Source organism: Armigeres subalbatus, unplaced genomic scaffold (genome assembly GCF_024139115.2).
Source record: "Armigeres subalbatus isolate Guangzhou_Male unplaced genomic scaffold, GZ_Asu_2 Contig816, whole genome shotgun sequence".
NCBI lineage: Eukaryota > Metazoa > Arthropoda > Insecta > Diptera > Culicidae > Armigeres > Armigeres subalbatus.
In genome coordinates, this window is record NW_026943608.1 from 1 (window position 1) to 6,811 (window position 6,811).

Sequence of the window (6,811 nt, forward strand, 5' to 3'; positions counted from 1 at the left end):
GATTTTTTGTTGTTACTATGCGTACACCAGTTCCAGTGTTTGAATCTATACATGAACCAACGTTGGCGAAATATCCATTTTTTCATATAATGGTTCAAAATGGGTAGGATTTTAAGATATGACTAAAATAAGCACAAAAAATCACTGTCCTATAAGATAATTAATTTATCTTTTGATCCATCCCAAAAACATCCGGAAGTGACCGAATAATCAGCAGGTGCTATTTGCGATATTCTAATAGCTGGCCGAAGTAACCCTGCCGTAAAAACGTGAGAAGTAGCCACTCTTATCAACCAAAAAAGTTATAACGACGATTACACACTTTTATTTATGCCGCGGATGCCATAAAATTTTTCACGCTATTTTTTTGAATGATTTTGCTGAAAAATTTACGAATCCACATGTTCATTTCATTAGGTGAATCCTCTTAAAAGCTTGTAGGTTATGTTTGTAAGCAGTTTACGTTTTAGCATTAGCATTAGCATTAGTATTGAGCAATTCGCACAAATTCGTAGGTGGTACAAGCCTGGACTACAGTCGCGATTCGCTGGTTGGGCCACGACTTCGGCCCAACTAACGAATTCGGTTTTTTAGTTGGGCCAACTGACAATAATTTGAACACATGTATTTCGACTTAAACATCACAAATGATGTCCAGTGACGCCCAATCCTGTTTTCCATGTTTACATTAAATTTTGACGTACGGCTGCTTTTTAGCCATGGCCCAACCAGCGGAGACCCAACTAAATGGTGACCCAAGTATTAAAATCCCAACCAGCGAATCCCGACTGTATTGTATGAGAGTAGCATCACTTTCATCCGTTACCACATATATTGATTTGGGACTAATCACTATCTCTTAGATGGAAGCAATGTACTCTCCAATAGTCCAGATCTGTCCTGGCCACGTCCTTGCAAATGTTGGGGAAGGGGAAGGATGGTTTAGTCGGACACCTTCTTAAGAAAGATGCAGAGAACTCTACGACCTCTCATAGGTGCCACAGGAGTTTTTTTGGAATTGTTAGTGTGGAAGGCTATAACAGTAGGAATCGTGTTGGTAGAACGTGAAACACAGAAAGAACTTTGATAGAAATACAAAGTAGAAAAGGGACGAGCCTGGAATTAAACCCACGACCTCCTGCTTATAAGTCAGAAACGGTAGCCACTAGACCACCTAGCTCGTCATTTGTAAGCAGTTTACGTTTTGAGTAAAAAATATAGTGATGTGGTGTCTAAACCTTACAATCGATATAGATGTCGCAAAAATCTTTAATCATAGAGTTGTGCATGAGCATGATTGACCGCCCACGGTTGCTACTCCGTTATTGCCAGGTCAGCTGTAATTACACAAAGAACCAATAGATGAAGTTTGGGACTAACATCATCTTCAATGTAAGAACTGGCGACCCAAAAATAAACAATACCAGCGCCGGCCGTGTCCAAATGCAGGCCAATTGGGGAATAGGTAGGAAATTGTTGACGTGATACTCGCTTTGATAGAAGCCGACGAGTCATCTGCACTTCCATGAGAAATCACTGGGATGTTGGATATATGGGTCAGGGAGTGTGGCAGGGTTCGTCTTGGTAAACGGTCTGCCGTGTATAGCGTGTAGTTTGATTTAAATCGAAAATGCTAAATATTTTAATTATCGGATGCGAAACCAAATTTTCAATTTCTTGTTAACTTACTACGGTGACCGTCCGATCGTTTTACTTTCCGCACAAAGCAAAACTAAATTTCGACGACCGGTCGATCGCTCTGCTTATTGGAGAATCTGAAACTCGAGAAATCACGCACTGAACTGATTAACTTTATTACCTGCCGCGCAATGCAGATCACAATATTTCGGCAGATCGCGCGATCGTTCTGCTGTCCGAAACAAGAGAAATCTCTCGTTGAACTCATCTTTAATCATAGAGTTGAATGATTTAATCATAACAAATTTAATCATTCATTATAAGGTTTATTCATTAAGGCTCTGCTTAGAATGTGTATCGGCAATAATCAAGAACTCCCGTGTTCCGGAACTGATAGCTGACATGTTATCATCTTGTAATTTTCCCAACTGGAAGGTCTCTAGTGGAAAGACATATCGTGAAACTCATTGTTCTTTTTTCTTTTCTCGTACAATAAAGTTGTACCGAAAGGCCATCATTTCACTCTGAAAACGTACTTTTTACAGGCACATCTGATAGTAAAGTTTCTTATACCATTCGACTCAGTTTGATGAATCGAGGTGATGACTGTGTGTGTGTATGTATGTGTGTGTGTATGTTTGTGTGTTTGTATGGTCAGTTTTTCAACCTCAAAAACTCACACGATTTTCATGTACTTAGACTTTACTGATTTTATCGCAACAAGTTGCATTCCGCAGAGCCACTCTTCTAATTACATGCTATTTAATTTCATCAAGATTGATTAATGCGTTCGCAGCTGACAAGGAAAATGGTTTAGGCAGTTTTCCATTTTTTGCCATATAATCGGGACTAGGGGCCATCCACAAAGTACGTCACGCTCATAGGGGAGGGGGTTCCGAGCAGCGTGACGACTCATACAAAAATTTTAGAGGTTTAATACAAAAAGTGTGACGAAGGGGGAGGGGTCGAAAATCGCCGATTTTTGCGTGACGTACTTTATGGATCTTCCCCTACGAGCATTGAGCAGCTACCATGCTATAATATAAATTACGTTCGCTCGATGGGTTAGAAACCTCGCTACGGCAATATCGATAACGCTAACGCAACGAGCAAAGCTTTTCAAAGCTTGCATCAATGTGGAACGTGTTGAACACGAAAACTAATCGGCGAACAAGGCACGCGTTTTAAAGTTGAGAGCGGACTTGATGTTGATTATTGCCATTATACTTTATCGGAATCGGAGCATTCGCACCAACACAGTTGTAAGTTTCATCGTTGGCAACAGAAATTGCACTCGATAACGACACGATTAACTGCTGGTCCTGCTGGTTCGTACGCTCGTGGCCACGGTGCTGTTTGCGTTTGTTTTGTGTCATACATTGGAAGGGGAAAAAGAGGGGTTTCATTGATGCTTCAACATGCTGTTTGGTTTGGGTGGCGTGTGGTATGATGGGTAGTGTGGAGTTATGGGTGAAGTTTGGGTGATTTCAAGCAAATTTGAATATAGTTTTCGTTTTAGATGTATGTACCTTATTTCCACATTATATTATGTATGCGGTTTTGTTAGTCTTCTATTTATATTTAGGAATCGTTCAAAAATGGCATCGTGGCCATGGCGAGGGGGGTGGGGTGTCGTAAGTTGAATAATCTTAAATGTATTTGACGTCATATTCTAGCCGGCCTTGAGAGTTATTGGCTTAATTTTCAAAATGTTCGTGTACATTTCACTCCGAAATCGATCCTTTTATAAAAGTCTTGGAGACCCATGACGTTATATACCAACCCGACCAGTTAGTCTTAACAATTATATCAATATGTGTTACAAATAACAATACACAGCAAATAATTTTGAAAATTCAACGACGTTTAAAATTGCATCTTATCCCATCAAACAAATTAACATTCGATTTTCAATAAAATTTGACTGAATTTTACAAGCAAGCACAGTTTAAATTTATTTGGATTTAAAAGAATAGTGAGATCGATTGAATGTTACGTTTATTTGCATGCTCCAAATATGTGCATGAAAATACATTTAAAATCACAACATATTTTTATCTGTGTACTTGAAATAATTTTCTGTCAAAATGGATGAAAGAAAATTTCACGATCGTCATAACTTGATTATAACATAAATGTATTATGCTTATTTTACAGAAAAACAAAATTGTTAACATTTTTTGCCTTTCTCGTATACTAAGTATACGTGAAGGCATATGATCGCTCCAAAAACAAACTGGCCCGGAGACCCATATTGTTATATACCGATCGACTCAGCTCGACGAATTGAGGTGATGTCTGTGTGTATGTGTGTGTGTGTGTGTGTGTGTATGTGTGTGTGTCTGTGCGCACCAAACCCAAAAAAAAATGTCACTCATTTTTCAGGTACTTATCCTTAACCGATTTACTTCGCAACAAGTTGCATTCGACGCAGGATACTCTACCATTGTTTCCTATTGAAAATTGGTCAGATCGGACTATGGGACCGGAAGTTATGGCCAAAATACCCCTCTCTTATCGAAAAATTGATTAAAAATGTCACTCATTTTTCAGGCATTTATCCTTAACCGATTTGCTCGCAACAAGTTGTATTCGACGCAGAATCCTGTCCCATTGTTTCCTATTGAAAATTGGCCAGATCGGACTATGGGATCGGAAGTTAAGGCCAAAATACTTTTTGCCTTTCTCGTATACTAAGTATACGTAAAGGCTATATGATCGCTCCAAAACAAACTTTTTATAGAAGGCCCGGAGACCCATAGTGTTATATACCGATCGACTCAGTTCGACGAATTGAGATGATGTGTGTGTGTGTGTGTGTGTGTGTGTGTGTGTGTGTGTGTGTGTGTGTGTGTGTGTGTGTGTGTGTGTGTGTGTGTGTGTGTGTGTGTGTGTGTGTGTGTGTGTGTGTGTGTGTGTGTGTGTGTGTGTGTGTGTGTGTGTGTGTGTGTGTGTGTGTGTGTGTGTGTGTGTGTGTGTGTGTGTATGTGTGTGTGTCTGTGCGCACCAACCCAAAAAAATGTCACTCATTTTTTAGGTACTTATCCTAAACTGATTTACTCTGCAAACAAGTTGCATTCGACGCAGAATATTCTACCATTGTTTCCTATTGAAAATTGGTCAGATCGGACTATGGGATCGGAAGTTATGGCCAAAATACCCCTCTTTTAAAGAAAAATTGATTAAAAAGTGTCACTCATTTTTTCAGGCATTTATCCTTAACCGATTTGCTCGCAACATGTTGTAGACGCAGAATCCTGTCCCATTGTTTCCTATTGAAAATTGGCTGGATCGGAATATGGGCTCGGAAGTTATGGCTAAAAGGTCGGACTACTTTTTTATAGAAAAATTTAGAAAAAAAATGTCACTCATTTTCAGGCACTTATCTTTTACCGATTTACTCGCAACAAGTTGCATTCGACGAAGAATACTCTCCCATTGTTTCCTATTGAAAATTGGCCAGATCGGACTATGGGCTTACGAGTAATGGTCAAAATACTATTTTTTTAATGCACGAGAAAGGCACCATCACCGCTAGGTGGATTAATCTGGGTTTTGGTAGATAGGAATTGAAAAAAAACGAAGCTACCACCTTCAGTATATCTTGATTTAATCGAGAAAGGCATCGTCACCGCTAGGTGGATTAATTTGGGTTTTTGCCAATTGCCAATAACAATTGACAGGATTTTTTTTCTAACAAAACTAAATTAATTTCAGGAGTGCATAATAAAATGCGCAGTTGTATGTTCTACAAGTGCATCGAGATTATTGATCCAGTTTCAGACTCAGCGAACATTTTGCTGCTGTCGGGCGGTGTCAGAAGTTCTAAGGGCAAACACAGAATTTCGTTGAATTTGAAGTTTTAAAAATGAGTCTGATCAAAAGTGGTTGTGGTTTTCTTTTCTGATGACATTTGCGTTATTAAAGTTAAATTGAATTGTTATTTTCTAGTTTTGTAATTCCGTCTTATTTGAAAGTTGACTGAAGAAGTGTTATCTAGTGCTAAAAACGGAAGTGGGCTGTGGAATTGAATGGAAGTCTGGTTGTCGGATCAAACATCTATCAGACTATCAGAATGATTAGAAATCGACATGGATTTCAGGCCGACTTGACATAAATTTGTGATCATGACAAACAGTGTACTGAGGGCTTAAGCAAGAATTTTTCCACAATATTTTGTCTTATTTTGTGTTTTGGTATGAATCGCTAGCAATCGCTAGTAAATTGGGTGCTACATACTGTTTACAAGGAATTCATTTACTGGTTTATCAAAAGCTTAGTTTTCGCATAATGATGTCTCATGCAGTGATGAAATTTAAAAAATGCCATGGCTTTGCTATTACTACTTTTCTAATAACTTTTTTCACAAGTCATGTGTCACATGTCATAAGAAATTTTAGCTCATAAGCGCATCAAGGAACAGAGTCGCAGCAATATCTGGAAAGTATTCCACAATTTCCATAAAAATATTACTCACAAAGTGCAGCCGAAAGATTTTGGTTTTCTATAAATACATGATATGAAATTAGGGATCAGTAATTAAACCGATTAAAATTGATCTGATAACGAAATTGAAGTGCGTTTTTCGGTTATTAGCCCAACGTAGATAAGGGTGCATCGAGTATATAAGACGGTTTCAAAACCCATTGGCTTTACAGTAGAGTTCAAAGTGACAATGAAGGCCTTTATCGTTCTAGCATTGTGTGTGGTGTCCGCTTTTGCTGGCTTCCAGAAGAGGACCTCTGGAGCTCGTTCAACAAAATTCGTCCTACTGGTTTGGAAGGATATGAAGAACCACGGTTCGATGGCAGAATTGTAGGAGGAAATGAAGTCAGCATTGCTAACTTCCCATACCAACTATCACTGCGTCACAATGGAAACCACATCTGCAGGTGCCTCTGTCATCTCCAGCAACTGGGCCTTGTCTGCTGCTCACTGTACCGTGTCACCTGTCACCGCTGGATCCGTACGTATTGCTTCAGGATTTTCCATTGTGCGTGAATAATGTAGATTGCTTTTTCCTTCTGAAAATACAGGCTACTCTGCGAGGAGGAAGTGCCAACCGTCTCAGTGGAGGAGTCATTTTTGCCGTAGCTCAGATCGTAAACCATCCACAGTACAACGCTAACACCATCAACAACGATGTGTCGGTTCTGCGTACCACCACTTCGTT

General features: G+C 39.3%; 1 pseudogene; it reads left to right on the plus strand.

The window, feature by feature from the left end:
• The first annotated feature begins 6,313 nt into the window (after positions 1–6,313).
• On the plus strand, positions 6,314–6,806 carry LOC134204671 (trypsin alpha-like; annotated as a pseudogene).
• The last annotated feature ends 5 nt before the right edge of the window (positions 6,807–6,811 follow it).